General features: G+C 47.3%; 1 protein-coding gene and 1 long non-coding RNA gene across 3 annotated transcripts in view; one reads left to right on the top strand and one right to left on the bottom strand.

The window, feature by feature from the left end:
• Nucleotides 1-17,060, top strand: part of LOC117233164 (serine/threonine-protein phosphatase 4 regulatory subunit 1-like) — a 148,444-nt gene that overhangs the window by 4,686 nt on the left and 126,698 nt on the right. Inside the window, exon 1 of one of the 2 annotated variants that reach the window (XM_033493195.1) lies at nt 10,280-10,799. The exons of the other annotated variant lie outside the window; for it this stretch is intronic. The gene's annotated coding sequence lies outside the window, so the exon portion shown is untranslated. Of the gene's footprint in view, nt 1-10,279; nt 10,800-17,060 lie in introns of those variants that run through there. 2 annotated transcript variants of the gene reach the window in all.
• Nucleotides 6,925-9,338, bottom strand: LOC117233170. Its single transcript, XR_004493274.1, has 2 exons — nt 9,202-9,338; nt 6,925-8,214 (listed from the first exon to the last, which is right to left on the bottom strand). It is a non-coding gene; the product is annotated as an uncharacterized LOC117233170 (long non-coding RNA).

The following is a 17,060-nucleotide window of genomic DNA, read 5'->3' as shown; positions in this document are numbered from 1 at the left end:
TTAAGGCCCCTTACCACTACGCGTAAACCGCTTACTTAAAACTACACGTGCATCTTCTCTTCTCTATTATTATAATGTCTAACATAAAACGTTGAAACATCCCTCAAAGCGTATTGGTAGTTTGGTTAACTAGGAAATATCGAGCACGTCCAAACTACGTGATTCTAATTATTATCGATGAATTCTTTTCACAGGGCGATTTAACGATCGAAAAGTTCATTCGTTATTCAGCGACTGTCCAACGAATATCGAAACACCCCGTATAATACATTGATCGAAATTACTAATATCATGAATTAGGAAGCGTCGAGTACATCCAAGTACCTAGGTGTAATTTACTATTATCGAAGAATTTTTTGACAGGACGATCTAATCTGAAAATGTTCGTGATCCGCCTATTCTAAGGCTGTGCAAATTCACCCCCTGTTCCGGCGGATGCGACGAGCAAGACGAGTGAAACCGAGCCGAGCGGTGGCGCCTCCTGTCGTCAGAACGGACGCTCGAATGGCGGCCCGATTATTACATGACATTCCTCGAATACCATCCAGACCTCCCTCGTCTCCGCCGGCAAGCAGTGGAGGCTCCTTCTTCTCCGTTGCCCGTTCCCCGCCACCTCCCTGAATTTCTTTCTCTCTGTCTTTTACATCCCCATACGTGGCTACACTAAGCCTTCCTGTCTCTTTCTCGCGTCTATCACGTTCTAGAGAACCGAGAGTAGACCTCCTAAGAGGCAAAAGGCTTCGGGCTCCAAAATAGGCCCGCGATACGAATGATAAAAGCACCCCCTTCTGCCTTCCTCCACAGGCCACTGCCTCCACCCACGCCATCTCTTCCCCTCGACAGCCCCTCAGCCCCTCTCACCGAGGCGTCTTCGTTTCCTTTACATCCTGCCGTCGCGGAGGAAGCACGATCGAGAATCAGCCGCGCCCTGTCGAGAGGGAAACACGCCCGGACCGCGATATTCCGGCTCGACGATTCCGTGAAAAAATGGCCGTAGGATCGTACAAGAGGCTATAGGAATCTTTGTGCCGCGACGATTCCTCAACGTATTTTCTTTCTCTCGTCCTGATTCATGCCTTTACACTTTCACGATATTTCTGAAAATATCATAGAATCTTTGTTACGTCGCGATCGATTCTGAGGGTAATATATCTTCGGACAAGCAGACGTTTAATCGTCAGTTTGATCGAGTTTAATTACTGCGAGTAGACTATCGTTCAAGGTTAGCTTCGTTCGACGAGCATGATTTTTCTTAATCGTAATGACGTTTTCTTTTCGTAACGATTAAGGTGATGGTAAAAGACCAAATGCGTTAGTGCAAATAGACGGCAGCAGTGACGACGACGACGACGACGACGACGACGACGACGACGACGACGCCGGACGCGGTGGCGGTTGCGAGCTATACGATCGATTCGTGGCCGCCTTCTATTGTCGCTGGCTCTGTATGTAAGGGTTTGCAGTAACCCCCGGAGAAGGACGTTGGCTGACACCCCGTTTAGAGAAAGGGAAAAGACAGCGAGAGAGAGAAAGAGAGAGAGAAAGTAGTGGTAGTAGAGATAGTACGATTCCTCGTAAGCCACGAGCGAACCCATTCATAAAGACGGGGCCGTGACTAACGAGTAAGGAGAAACGAGCGCGAGCCTGCGTCTCTCTGTCTTCCCTTTCCCCCTCTTTCTTTCTTTACTTTCATCTTCGGCCTTTCTCTCTCTTTTTTCGTATCGATTTCCTTTGCTCCATCGGCTTCTTTTCTGCCGGGTGTTATTGCACCCGGTAACGAGTCGAATTTTTCCCTTCTTTCCTCTCCTCTTTTCCGTTTCCTGGTTACTCTCTCGCGTTACTCTTCCGCCCTCTCCTCTCGCCTCTCGCCGCTTACCCCCGCGATTTCACGCTGGTGGTTAATTAAAAACGCTTTGCCGCGACGAGATCCGCCGACGAATTTGATAAACGAGCCCACGCTTCCACGAATCGATCGCGAGACCGTGTACGGGGAAAAAAGAGGAGAACACGCGCAGAAAAAGTCACCCCTAGCTTGGATTTATCGATCGGAATGGATTACACGAGGTTGGGCACGCGCGCGCTCGAATTCGATTTCCCCCGGAAGCGATCGGTCGCGGCCCTTCGTTCCGTCGCGGTTTTTGCGGCACGTCACGGGAAACCGTTGTTGCGTTACGTTCGTCCGCAAGAAACCGTGTAAATTGTAGGCACGCAACGGTCGGTAGAAAAGAGGACTCTCGCGAAGTGATGACAACGAGAAACGTCGTCAGCCTTTCTGGTCTTTGTGCGGACGCTTCCGCGTTCCATCACGTGGACCGACCTCCGGGAAGGACGCGACATCATCGATAACGACCGCGATGGTGCTAGGTTCTTTTTCATCCGTCTCGTTCTCAGAGAAGAAGCTTCCCAACGTCGTTGTGATGGCATTGTTCCGAGCTATCGGTAACGACCGGAAGATTCTGCCTTAAAAGCGGAGTGAGTCTTCTCACCGGTGGCTGACTCGCGGTACATAGATGGCAAACGAGCGTGTTTTTCCTCGCGTCGCGATAGCCCTGATCGCTGGATCGCCTCCTTCTCCTACCTTGTATCGCCATGTTTTCTTGTATTTTGATGGCGAGAATGTCGCACGCTGTCGAGCCACTTAAGAGACTGTTTAAGGTTTTTTTTGGGGGGGTAATCCACGGTTCGAGAAAAAAGTTTTCAGAGGGCGGTTCCGTGGGATAGCCAGGAAGATAGTAGGAACGCGAAACGTCTTACCTGATCGGGCAATATCGAGATAACCCTTCGAGAGGGACTTTATTACGACGCTAGGGAAAGTTTTGATTGGGTTACAAAACTCGTTCGCTGAGGGATCGATGGATACCTCGGAAACGGAAAAGCTCGATGTAAACGCAACCCTCCTCTGGTCGCTACGTCCTCTTCCGTCTCTCCTCGTCCTCCGGCAACCCCGGCCTTGGCCCAACGTTCGATGGAAACCAACAGCCCTTCGCTCGCTTTCGGCCATTGCACGGGGGAACAGAAGAGGAAAGAAAAAAAAAACAGAGGGCGAAAGAGGAAAAAACAATCTAGCTAATTTTTCTACCGCATACAAGGGCACTGGGACAACCACTGCGAGACTAAAGCGTCACCCCACCTTTCGTCCATTCAGTCGTCCTTCAAAGGGATCAAAGGTACACGTCCAACCTTTATCTCGCTGAAATCGTCGAGCCACGCGTATCTACGAAAGTACTTACTTTCCGTATTGTTTCTAATTTCCTCGCTCTCTTTCGCCGTTACTTCTCCGTTTCTACCTGTAAACTAGCCAATTCGTTTCTTTAAAATCGTTTAAACTTCGCACGATAATTTCCAATTCTCCATCATTGAATTTTATTCTTTCCTTTGCCTTCTCTGTAGTCCGTGTTGTTGCACCCTTAGTATACTACTTACTTGCAGCCACATCTTGGTTGCATTTTACAGTTTCGTCTTCTTCGATGGAATATCTAGTTACCGATACGTGATCGCGTAATTATTACCGTATACGTGACTTTCGAGGATTGTCGGTGAACCTTATGCTCACGTAGGCGACTCGTACATCCGATTTCGCTATCGAACGAGCGTGCTGAAGAAACAAAATCGGCTAGCCAGGTTAGCCGGTTAAGGGACAAACCGGAGAGCTCGGGTGGTAGCTGGAATCGCGACGATAACGCGTATTGATAACACCGAGTTTATTCAAAGAACGACTAGACGAGGTGTCCCATTAATCAAATCTAAATGGTGGAGAATGGTAACGTAAATGCAACGTGAATGTAACGTGAATGTAACGTAAAAGTACGGTCACAACCTTAAAGTATAGGAGCGTGTACAGCTGGTGCGTTATCAGGTACCTTTACATGGGCAGGCAGGGAAGAAGGGAATAGATAACGAAGAAGGATGTCGTAACACCTTCCTCCTTGTCACCCTCGGTTCCCTCACTGTTCTCCTCTCGTTCCTTCTTGAATACGAAAATAGGGACGCGACGACGCACACGAGCCGGCTTTTGTCTTCGTTTCCTTTTTCTCCCTTCGGAGCCGGTCGGCCGATTAGGCAGCGCGTGTAAATGTGGAAACTAGCTTCTCAATGGACGAGCCTGGCATTCTTCGCCTCTTTTTTAGGCACGTGTCGTTTGTGTGTCGCACATATATGCATTCCACACGTGGGTGCGTAAAGTGTAAATAAAATTCCAGACGCTGGCGTACCTAACGGCGACCAACGACGTAGTCGAGGAAAATTCGTGTCTCGCGTTACTCTGGTGACGTGCGCGGCAGCACATACACGCTACGACAACGGAATTATCGTCGCGTTAAAGTTTTAATGGTACGGGTCTCTATGCTGGTGTTGGTAGATCGTGCGAGAGAACGTTCCGGTATTTTGGAACGATGACGAACGTGGAAAACACGATCGGTCAAAGAGTCGCGAATAAAATACACCGGTGGCGAGCGTATTTCGTCACCGGGAAGTAATTACGTCACTGTCGGGCGCGTCGGGCTCTCGTGTGCCGTACAGGCAGAGAGAGAGAAAATCGATCGGCGCCGTACGAGTCGAACGTCATTTCATGTATTTTTAAAGCTTTTCCCCCCTGACGATTTAAGCGGCGGGTGGCAAGTGACGAAAGAGAGCCCGGACGATGGGATCGAGGTCAAAGCTCGAAGCGGCACGAGAAATTTCGTCCCTGGAATGTGCCGGTTCCCGCGCAATTGTTGCGACAATTTAACGCCGTTGTCTCCATCTCCTCCTTCGTTATCTCGCCAACAAGTTAATCTTTATAAATAGCTCGAGCCACGGTTATATTTAATCCTGACCCTCGTGGTCCGTGTTTCTGCGTTGATACCTCTCTTTCTCTATCTCCGCTTGTCTCCCGCGTCTTTAACGTTTTCTGGAAAATCGGAACGCGTTCGATAACTACGAGATTTTCTACGCTCGAGTGGGAATTTCTAAGACGAATGGAATCTCCGGTAAATCATCCAGCGGAAGGATAAGGTCGCGAATGACGCGAGATTGAACATTCATTAAGAAAGAGTAATTACGTGCAACGTCTTCGTTATACGAGGCAATAATTTATTAAAATTTCTCTGTGACCTTTCCACGATATCTGACCCGGTTCACCGAAATATCATCTACTCGCGGAACTAGCGCGCCTTTCTGAATAATAGAAGAGCTTCGCGCGAATATCCATCCATCCAATGTCCCAGCCGAAAGCCGTTTTTATCATCGTTACCGTTTCTCGCTTGCTCTCCTTACCGACATCGTTTCTCGTGGTCCTTCGGTTAACCTAAATTCAGACACGACTGCTAATCGATCGGCCTTACACGCCTCTCTCCCTCTTCTTTCGTTTTTTCTTTTATCATCCCTTTCTCGCGTTCCAGCAATACCGGCTTCTCTGTCGCTCTCTGTCGGCCAGAAAATTTCGCGCGATCGATCGATCCACCGTTCTAATTTCGATTCGGGGCTGTGGGCCTCGAGCACAACCCCGCAGGCCTTCCAAATCAACGTTACCTGTATGAATTTTATTTCACGAGGACGATCGTGTTTCCACGGTGTCGGTATCGGTCGAACCGAAGTCGATTCTCGGTTCACGAAACGTTTTCTGACGAGCGGACTAGAAAAGTCCACGCGAATTAATCTTGGAGCTCGACCGACAATAAAACCGGACTGTCCTTACATTCCTGGGCAGTGTGTCGCCCGCTATTTTAAGCCCGGAGTTTAATAAACTTACGTCTCTTAATTAGACCTACTTCTCTCCTCCTCTATCGTCTCCTCTCTCGTTTCTCCTGTCTACATCTGATTGGTAAACGGGTTGAACCAACCGCCTCGATCCAATCGTTATCTCTTATTGTTAGCGCGTACTGTTAAATGTTCTAAACAAAACTCCAGTCTCTCTCAACTTTTGTGATATACCGTTTAAAACAATTATATTTCTATCGTATCAAAACATGGATTTTTTATACTTATTAATCGTATTCCTACATTTCTTTTTTTTTTTCATGATAAAAATCAATTTTTATAAGAATATATATGTAACTCCCTTTGCTTGTGTTCGCTTGATCGGTGCAATGAAATTGGATCATGGCAGTAATCTACTAATTGTTTCGACTAGTATGCATGCGTTTTCCCACAGTGGCTCTACACGAATTTATCTTTATCCCTGTGCGTAGAGGAAGAACGTAGTTCAGATTTTTATATTTCAAGAGTGGTTAGATACACTGTTGAGACGCACGAGATTAGATTAGGGACTTACTTTTCAACGAGAAAAATTGTTCGTTGGGTTTTAATCGTACGATACGAAACGCGCGTCCTTCGGATTATTCTATTCCTTACTTTATTTTCTTCTATTCGTAAGGACGTAGAATTTCTTTCCTTCATAGATTTTTTTTTTTTTTTTTTTTGTAATATCTGTTACCGCATCGTCTCCCGTATTCGATATATGGAACGGAGAAAATAATTAAAGACACAGCGACCCAGTGGGAACGAGCGCGTAATGATAACTATCTCGTTGCAGTTTCAAACAAAATATTACTGCTCCTCGCTGATTAATCATCGGTACGTGGGATCGAGTGCTCCGAGAAATCATTCGCAATATTTGCTCGGCAGAGTACTCGCGAGGTATTTCGTCCTCTCGTTTTTTCTTTTTTTTTTTTTCTTCCTTCCTCTTTTCTCTGTTCCGCTCGCAACGCCACGCGAGTTTACGTGTACGTCGTATTACGGCACTGCGCAGCGTACGCTCACTATTCTATGATACAATCAATGAATGACTGACTGCGTGCCGTGACGTGGCTGAGCTGGTGACCGTGATGACTTATCTCGAGCTCTTTCCCTTTTACTTCCCCGCTCGTACATTCATTTTTTCGTCCTCTGTTTTTTTTTACACGAAAAACGTCGGTTGTGTATCTAGGCGTAATTAAAATTCAAATGGAAATTGAAATTGATATTTATTGCATACGCTGTACAGTTGTACAAATTTCTCGATAACATTTCGATATTCCGATAGCGAGGCGAAGTAATTAAAAATTTTAATATACAAAACAGGAAAGGTAGAAACGTACGATGGAAAAATTTATCAGCGAACGAGTATCGTATCCTTCTTTGGCTAATCTCGAATTTGGTTGCAAAAGGGCGCAATTTCTGTGGAGTAGCCGCTGTCGGTTTTCGTGCCACGATGAATTCTTCGCGCGAACCGTTTAACCGAGTCTGGTTTCACCGCTAGCGAACGGCGGAGAAAATGAGCGAGATAAAGAGAGAAGAACCTGCCGGGCACATGGAAAAAGAGAAAGAGAAAGCCGAATATACGTTGCCGGCAAAGTGTGCCTTCCTACTCCCGGTAGTTTTCTCTGCTTCCCCTCGCTTCTATATTCGTCCGTTTCTTCTCCCTTTCTCCTTTCATCCGGTGCACATTAGCGACGTGAAACGTACGTTCTCCACGGCAGACCGCACGCCACGATGCAATCAATGAATGACGGTGTGGCGCGGCGCGCGCACTGACCGTGATGACTTTTCTTATCTATCAGTAGTCTCTCCCTCCGTTTTTCCTCTTTCTCTCTCTCTTTCCGAACCCTATTCCCTTATCCGTTCTTTCACGTAATTCGTCTCTTTCCCTTCGTTACGACCTCGCTGCTCTACATCTGTTTCTTCTTTCTCTGTCTACCTCTCTGCCTCTCTTTTTAAGTCTTTCTCGGTCGCTCCCCTTTTACGTTTATACTCGCCTCCTTCTCACTGAAGCTCCCTTTTTTTCCCTCCTAGTCTCTCGCACGCTCTACCTCCTCCGTGTTCTTTTCCCTTTTTTTTTCTTTTTTTCTTTTCTCGTTTCTTTTTTTTTCACTCTCGTTCACTCTCTTCCTGGCCTCCCACCCCTTCATCCGGTTCACATTACGCACGATGCGTACGCTGACGGGAGTACGAGAAGGAAGCGCCTCCACCCTTATCGCGGCAACAGTGCTCGCCCGAGGCGCACTTAAAAGGTGTTCCTAATGACGGTCCTGCGACCGTATTTTAAGGCGCCGCTCGCTCGCTCGTTTCGCGAATGGACAAGCCCTGCAACGTCTAGAGACGTTTTACGGACACTTTCGTGAAATCGTGAGCAAAACACGGCAAATTGATAACGATGAGTATCGAAGGCGTGGTCGTAAAGGTGCAAATATAGATGGAAAGCTGTGCGACTTGTTTATATTTATAGAATACGTACCGTCACCACCAAGTCTTCGTTTCCTATAACAGATGTAATGTTTGAAAGCCGGATCGATAGGGTATTGATAGTTCGAATAAATATGAACGTCTCTTGGAGACTCTTTCCTCGTTACTTTGCTGCGTAACGAGAAATTATAGTACAAAGTGTTATTTTCTTAAGGAAGTAAGCAAATAAAATACACTCCGAGTTCAGTTTTAAGTATTTCAATATTTAGCTATGTATCATTAGGCAAACAACCCTCTATGAGATAATCCGATGATTATTTTTCCATCGAAGGGAAGACACATACCATATAAACTTATCATGATCATAGAATATCATGCTGCTCGTACCACGAAATAACAGCTATCCTAATTACGAACTAGGAACGCTCAATGTCCACGGATATTTCATTCGTCAAAACGTTCAAATATGTAACTTCTTATCGTCGTATATATTTGCGGATGTTCCAGTCATCAGAACACTCGTCAGAACACGTATACAGTGTGAGATTAGACTACTAATAGGCTATAAGTTAGGCTATAGGGTATAACTGAGAAGTGCAATGAGACTCAAGCAAGAATTAGTTTGAAAAATTCGGAATAGGACCGAAACAAAGTATACGCGGTGGTGAAGACTTGAAACAAGCAGCGGAGCCAAAACGTCGACTGCCATGCGAATTTTATATATTTTGCTTTGGGTGCCGCAATAGCCCGAAATACATTACACCAAAACATTTAACTTCTGCAAAATATTATAACGTATTTACACACTGTTTTTTGACAATGTTACCTAAATCGTTCACGTTCTTGAATATTCCTCGGTTTATAAAATTTATATATATTTTACCTCGATCGTCCTAGAAAACCGAATAACGAGATAGCCGATATGTTAACGCCCACGCTGTATAATCGTAACTAACGAACGACTAACATGTAGTGAGATTTGATCAAGATTCGATCGAAAAGTCGGGAGCGGTGCCGAAAATACACGCATATTACCGTAAACAAGTAGCGGGGCCGACTAACCGGAGTGCAATAGTAGTATAGCGGTTCCGTGGCGTAGTGGTGGTGGTCGGCGGCGTCGTCATCCTCGTCGTCGTCGTTCTCATCGTCGTCGTTCTCGTCGTCGTCGTTCTCGTCGTCATCGTCGTCGTCGTCGTCCTCATCGTAGTCCTCCTCATCGTCGTCTTCGTCGTCTTCGTCGTCGTCGTCGTCGTCGTTGTCGTCGTCGTCGTCGTCATCGTCGTCGACGGTCGGTGACTATCGATCGGTGGCGGGCGTCGGCGTCGGTGCCGCGCGGTGGCGCCCCCGTCGTTGTCGGAGGACGGCGACGGCGCTCTGCCTCGGTTGTCCGCCCCTGGGGGGCGGAGGAGGGGGCGGCGGGGGCACCGACACGCAGACCAATCATGCCTTTGGTGGAGCCGGCAAGAGCCCGGCGTGTACGTGAGGCCGCTACACTAAATGCGGATTTATCAGTCGACGAGCCGCGTTCTTGCTGTAAAACTTTTCATTCCCGATCCACCTTGGCTTTTTTCCACGATCGCGATCGACACGGTGAGAGTCGCGCCGACCGTGAAACAGTGTCGACGTTCACGTCGAAACGATCGAGCGATTCGCCAAGGCGTTCCCGCTGCGGCGCCCCTTTTTTTATTCCGTGGGGGGCGTTGGAGAACGCGAGAACAAGGATGCTGCTTCCTTCGTGCGGTTATCTCGTCGGATCGTCGATGAATCACGTTGTTCGCGAGTTCTTCGCTATGACGGAGTTGGACGATCGAGAGGCTGACACTGGTACACAGACGAGGAACGGATAAGTGAAAAAGTGGCATGCTAGTCGGACATCGAGGAACCCCGCACGATGTGAACGACGGAATTCGGATAATTTCGGTTGATTTTGAAAGTAATTTTTGGCACACGGTTTGTACGAGGAAGAGATTCGTCGAATACGACGAACGTACAAACGAAAGAATTTGTATACAATAACGCACGCTTTAAGATAGTAGAGTGTGCTTTGATATAGTAGAGTGTGAAAAAGTCTCCGAGTACGTGACGCATCATGGAAATTCCGATGCGTAACGGTAAGGAAAAAATGAGACGCGTGGGAAAGAGGCGGAAAAGTATGGTTGGTTTTATTTTTGGAGCGAGCGAAAAATGGCATTGTAACACAGCCTTAAACGCGGAAAAGGTGGCGAGGATCTCGCCGGCCACGCATGGCCGTTTCGCCCGAAGGATGTCATAAAATGCCGGCGTAAGGATCCATCTCGACGGCCAGTAACCATTTTCTATCGTCCATAATGCGATCGTAGCTCTTTTCGACGAGACGCAGAGACTAGAAAAACGAACGAAGGAACGACGGTGAAAATGCTGCGAAACCAGGATAATAAAAGAGATTTCGCATAGAGAAATCGCAGGCTGTCGTGACTACGCCAGCAGCATCTCTCTTGCCTGTAGTTTCGTACCTTGTGATAATCGGATTGTGTTACTTTACGAGGGACAGACGTGTGATTGACGCGAGTGCGCGGTCTTTTCTCTCGAAAAACTCACGCAACGATGTTTATAGTGAGGATGCCTGCAATGACACGTGGATACATGAAGAAATCGTCAGGTTGTTTCACAGGATCGGAAAGGTGAGCGAATATTACTCGAGTAAAGAAATTAAACTCGTAGTTTTCCACTTTGAAATAAGAAACGTAAAACGCCGCACGATGTGCTATGCCGAATCGCCTATAGCGAGATTATATAACACCGTAGAGAATCGAAAAGTACGCGTCAAACGTGCATCACTGTACACACGAATCGATGAATCGTTCTTGCTACTGTAACTCGCGTCACTATTTGCCACATATTCCATATATGTACATACGTGTAAAAATCCAATTGCTATAAGAAATTGGTGATCGACCCACGGTTGCGCAATAACCGCGATATTTCTGCACGAGTAACAGAAATTATAGAGGAGATTAAAGTAAAAACAAAGTTTACCTGCGCTTTCATAACAGCCGGTCGATTAATCGAGTAAGTGGTCGAAATACGACTCGTTGCCGTTTTTTTCCTCTCGGTGGGGATAGGTACGCGTGAAAAGAGGAGCGAAAATCGGTGAGAGAGAATGTGCATGGTGTGGTGGATAGCGAGAGGAGCGAGAAAGACAGAAAGGAAGTGGAGGAAGAAAAATAAAAAGCGACAAGCTACCGCGAAACATCGACAAAAACAAATGTTCTCGTCGCGGCTAATGAAACGCCTCCGGGAGCGAGAGAAGAGAAGCGAACAAGGAAAAAAGGTCGGGAGGGCGAAACCGAGGAAAATCGATGTAAAACGTACCGGAAAAGGGGTTAAACAATCAGTCGCCGGCCGAACGAAATGGGTTATTTCGCGGTGGACGATGTTTTAGGTGTGGCGAAAGGGAAAAACCTGTCGATTCCTTTTGTTTCCCGTCCCGAGTCGGATAGTCCGCCAAGAAGATGCTCTCTCTCTCTCTCCCCCCTTGATTTATCGATCTGTCCGCTTTGTCGTGCCACTTTCCTTTCGTTTTTCTTTCTTTTTTCTTCCGCGCGAGACAACGATAATTAGCAAGAGGATTGATTCAAGGGTTGAAGCGATCGAGCAACTTCTCTCTGCACTTGGTCGCTTTGAAGCCTCGACGAGAAAGCAGTCGCAAGAGGGAGAGAAAGATAGCTCGTAATGGTTTGTTATTGATCTATCTCGAAGACTTACGGTTTTCCTTCTTTCTTTCGTTGTTCGTTGTTCGTTTCCCAACGTTTTACGATTGCATGACGGGGATTGGTTCGTAAGGAAGAGAAATATCTTCGATAGCAGGGAGAGAACGTATCGGGGGGAAACCGCGTACGAATTTTCTCCGCCCCTTTCTTCTAATTGCGTGTCTCGAAAGGGCGAAACGAAAAACGTAACGTCTGTTTGCTCCTATTGCTGATTTTCACACGGAGAACTCGACGATAAAACAGAGTTTCAAGAAGAGAGATAAAGAAAGTGGAGGAGCCGCTGTGAAATCTTTCGTGGTCACAAGGCTCGATTACGGGGAAAGCTACTTTGCCAAAAAATTGAAGCTAATTGGAACCTCGTTAAGCGCGAGAAAACGAGAGAATTCGTTACCACTAAATTCAAACTTTTTATCCATTTTTTCTCTCCTCGACTTTGCTTATTTGTTTCTCGTTTTCTTTGCTTTCTTTTTGTTTCTTTTCCTTTTTTCTTTTTTTTTTTTTTGTTACGTCGTAAATACCAAGCGTAGTAGGCAGACTTACACACCCTTTTGACCTTTTCGTTGTTTATCCTATTTCTCCGGCTGCGGAGGCTCTGATTCCAATGTTACAGACTCATCGTTATATCTACAAAGCAGTAATTATACCGCGACGTAAACGGAAACCTGACGGTTACTCTGGTAGCGCGTATATATTATGGTTAGGCGGTCCAAATATATGCTTAAACGCATGCTTAATCGCTTTCTTCCGCTTTTGCCTTGAATACCGTTGTCGTTCGTTAACGTAATTAAGAAATTTCGCGAACTATGTATAGAATACCGCGTAACGATCGTACGATTGTCACGGACACGTACGTTCGTTCCAATAAATCTTTTCGCTGTTCTAGGACACCGAGCGTTAATCCTGCTCATTGTTTCACCGCGTTCCACGTGACCATTAACGGTCACGTTATTTTAACGAGCGTCGGAAAATGAGCGTTATATAATTGCATGTATCGATACGGGAGGCTGCGTGTATCGTTATCGCATCTGTGACCGACTTATTTTAAATCTATCCACAGTCAATCTTTGAAAATAATCGTATAAATATTCATCGAAAGGTGTGCCTCGCGAATAGATGCTGTCTCTATCTTTCGACGGCTATTCCGGTCGTGCGTAGACGTCACCGAGAAATTCGATTATCCGATCGGGAACATCCATCGGGGAATCGTGGGAAACTGACGCGCTTGACGTCATCCACTACCGATATCGTGCACAGACCTACTCAGATATCAACCGTAGAAACATTCAATTCGATTCGCCTTAATTAATTGGAATTTAACGAGATTCTCTCTTACCTGCTTTTCAACGAAGCGTCACCAGCGTTTCGCGGTTGTCAATTTTATAATTTCAAGAAATAACAATACCAATTTCCCCCGCCCGATCCTTCCTCTTCCTACGATCTTACTATTTTCCGATAAGCAGTATGTTGAATGGAAACGCGTCCACCATCGAATAGTATCGTACAAGTGTGGATAACTCTTATATCGGTAACCTACTTAGGGAAGTTTCCCTTCTTCACGAGCGGCAGTGGCACACGCTTCTCATTAACGTCTTTAACCGAGGGTCGTTGGATCGCGTCGAAGCTCACCTTACACGGTGCATGAATTATAAATCATAAGCGGTACAAGTTGGTGGTTCGCTCAGTGCGCTCACCTGCATTACCGAGTCGTTTCTCTAGATATCCCCAGCGTAGAGATTTACGTTTCCTGTGCGGGAATCGATCTGGTAAATGGTATAGTAGTCTTCCCTCTCTTTCTTCGTCTCGCGCGTCACGGCGATTCGTCAATGGTCTGTAAATGTTAGACATACCGGCGTTGGAAGCATGCACATCGAGTGTGAAACATCACGGAAAATTTCAAAAGAAAACTTTCGCTTTCCGATCGGTGTGCTCTAGTCGTTAAACCTATCATTACGTCAGTTGTCGTACCACCTGTTATTACGATATATTGTGGTGGTTCTCCCATCGCATTTCATGCGCTGCTTATAACGGAAGGTGAACACACTCGCCACACTGCCTTCCTGATTACACTCCTGCTCGAGGCGTTGCGCACAGAAATTGCTACTAATTACGTAAAACGTTGCTCGGTGTTCCCGGGGTGCCGTCCTTCACTGCGTGTACCTTGCGTGTACAGGTTGGTAGCGCGTTAATTTCCGATGCTCGACGATTAACCAGGTTCACAGAACCGATATAAATATTAAATGAAAATAGCAGGAAAGAATTATTTTTCTCAGGTAGGCGATCGTACGACAGCGTGTCACGGTTGGAGTAATTAGAAGTTCGTACAAAGTATTACAAGGGTCTCGGTTGGTCGGACGGTAACGACCGTGAAAAGAACATTTTAATCCTGGAAGCTTTTAAAAAAGAAAAACTAGCGTCGACTAGCATGCAGAATGTTATTTCAGACGGTCGTTCCGTCATATTAAGCTCGCAGAACAAGAGAGCCGGTAATTACTTTTCGCGGGACTGTCACGTCGGTCGAGACTCGCTTCCAGTGCACCAACCGTGCTTCGGTTATTAATATTGTCGGCTGGCGCCCGGTTAATCGACCGTGTACGCCGATTCCACGATTTCACGATATTTTCTATTCCAACGGACGAGTCGGCTTGCCGCAAACGAAAGATAACTCGAAACGGCGTTCGTTTCACGATCGTGTGACCCCGAACTCAGGGAATTCAAAGGATCCGTGACGAACAATCGACGATTCATCGTCGTTCCGCGACGATCTGTCGGTCGATAAGAGAAAATCCTTCCATTTATTCCACTGCGCGAAATCATGAGACGCACGTCCTGCACAGGGTGCAAATTGTCCCGCCGATCGTGACGGCCATCGGATGCTCCGGCTCGTCGTTAATTCAGACACGTAGCCAAGGTGAAATTAATGTAACGAACGCGGCGTATATGGAATACGTTTTAAAGGTTGGCGCATTTCCACGAACCGCGTCGCCACAATCGAACGTTCTCAGACGCGCGCGTAATGTTCTGCAAATACTAGATTAGCGGCACCAGTAACGAGGCACTCCGACCTCGGTGTGCGCTGCTACGCGCGATAAACGGATACAGGTTTCCAGCGCGACCGTGTGCTCGTCGCCGATTCGAACGCACGGTGTATGCCGCTCTAGTTGTATCGAGATCGTTCCAACGTCGAATGTGGGTCCCGTTGTCGTCGTCGACGTCGTTGTCGTCGTTGTCATCGTATCTTCCTCGTCGGATGGTTTTCGGGAGGGTGAAGGGTAAAGGGTGCGCGGAGCTTACAAGGAGAAGGTTCATTATACCGACGTCCAAGAGATCAGGATTTATCCTTTCTGGCAGGGGCCACGGCGGCGTGGCAGCGCGACACGCACACCAGGGGTACGTTGGGCGCCGAAAATGTCGTTGATCTCTCTCACAGTGGTAGAACTGGTCGGCGACCGTTTGCCTTGTATCGGGGTGAGAGAAAGGAAGAGAGGGAGAGAGCCAACGATCTCTCCTCTCTGGGTTCTTCGACTTCGATCCAGGCCGGAGCAGGCTCTCTCCCTTTGCAAAAGGAAGGAAGGAAGGAAGGAAGGAGCCGACACACAGGCGAAAGGGGTGCACGCATGACCCTGAACCTAACCGGTGCGCCACCCGGTATAGGGGTGCGAAACTCCGACAGCGAGCGAAAGAGAAGTAAAGAGAGATAGAACGACCACGGAGGAACACGGTGGAGAAGAGAACGGGAAAGGGGAGGACGCGCGTATATATGCCGAAGTGAGAGAGGGATGTGGAGAGAAAGAGAGAAACAGTCAGAGCACAGTCCCCGGGATCAATACTCCCGCGTCTTGCGATCATTCATCTTGCCACGCCCCTCTGCTCTCTCCACACTCTCTCTTTCTCTTTCTCCTCCCATTCCTTCTATTTCTCACCCCCTCCCACTATCTGTCTCCATCTCTCGTCCTTTGCTCCACCATCTTCATCCCCGTAGCGTCGGCACCCCTCGTAATCGCGCTCGTCGTCGTTTGCCGCCCAATCCTGATATCCATTACGAACGAACGGTCGAATAAAGAGAAATTTCGAAGGGCAGACAACCGACGAAATACGGTGGAAACGGTATCAAATGCGAACGACAGAAGAAGAATGAAAAGAAACGAGAACGCGTGAATAATAGGTTTCGGAAGCAAGGGATCCGATACTCTGTCCGATATTGCTGTAAGACGGGTGAAAAAGTAAGGGAAAGTGGGGAAAATAAGGGACGAGAGAAAAAAGGACTCGAAGGTTGAGACGAACATGGAACACGCGGCACGACGACACGGTTACGGATGTTGAGATCAATAAATAGCCGGAATCGCGAGGCTAAGGACGAGCGAATGCGAAACTTGGCAGAGAGAGAGAGAGAGAGGGGGGGGGGAGAGAAAGGGAGAAAAAGGAGATCGTTAGTAACTACATAGTAGCGCGCGTATATACGTCGGCGTAAACGCGTAGTACGGCTGCACTTGACTCGTCGTTGCACGTGATTCAAATGAGTTTCTGGAGCCCAGCCCCTACCTCCCACACGGTGATGCCAGGAGGCCGATAGAGGGGGCTGTACTAGGCCGGACGACGAGAAAGGGTGGTCTCGAGAAGAGAGAGAGAGCAGGAGAAAAGAGGGTGGGCGCTTGTTTCAGATAGAAGGGCTCGTCGGCGGAACGGTCGATCCGATCGAGCGTTACGATAAAAGAGAGCCTAGAATCGGACAGACGGAAGTCTCGTGAGATCGATATGTTGCTCTCGTTCCACGCTTCTCTCCTTCCATTCCCATCTATCTGCCTTCTTTATGTACCTATTATCTTCCTCTTTCGCTCCTTTTGCTTCCATCTTCTTGCATCCAACGTGGCTCGTGCGCCGCAGGAGTGGCCGAACCATCGACTACAATCTCTTCCTTCCACTGTCTCCTCTTCCTTTTCTCTCTCATTTCCTATCCTCTACTCCGTTCCCCTCCAATGCCTGCTAAGAATGCTGAGAAAAATATCTCGAGGGAGACCACGAGATCCGCGAATCTCCTATAAATTATCGTTTTGCTGCTGAGACGGAGGTAATTCTCATGCTGTCCCGAGAAGCGTAAAAACCGGGACAAAATTAATTTTGCTTCGTCGAAACGGAATGGAATTAGACCTGGCGGAGAATTAAAATAATTCTTTA

The sequence above is a fragment of the Bombus vosnesenskii genome, unplaced genomic scaffold (genome assembly GCF_011952255.1).
Source record: "Bombus vosnesenskii isolate JDL3184/JDL3185 unplaced genomic scaffold, Bvos_JDL3184-5_v1.1 scf7180000013295, whole genome shotgun sequence".
Classification (NCBI taxonomy): Eukaryota; Metazoa; Arthropoda; class Insecta; order Hymenoptera; family Apidae; genus Bombus; species Bombus vosnesenskii.
The sequence above is the reverse complement of the archived record's forward strand: the minus strand, read 5'-3'. Positions and strand labels throughout refer to the sequence as shown.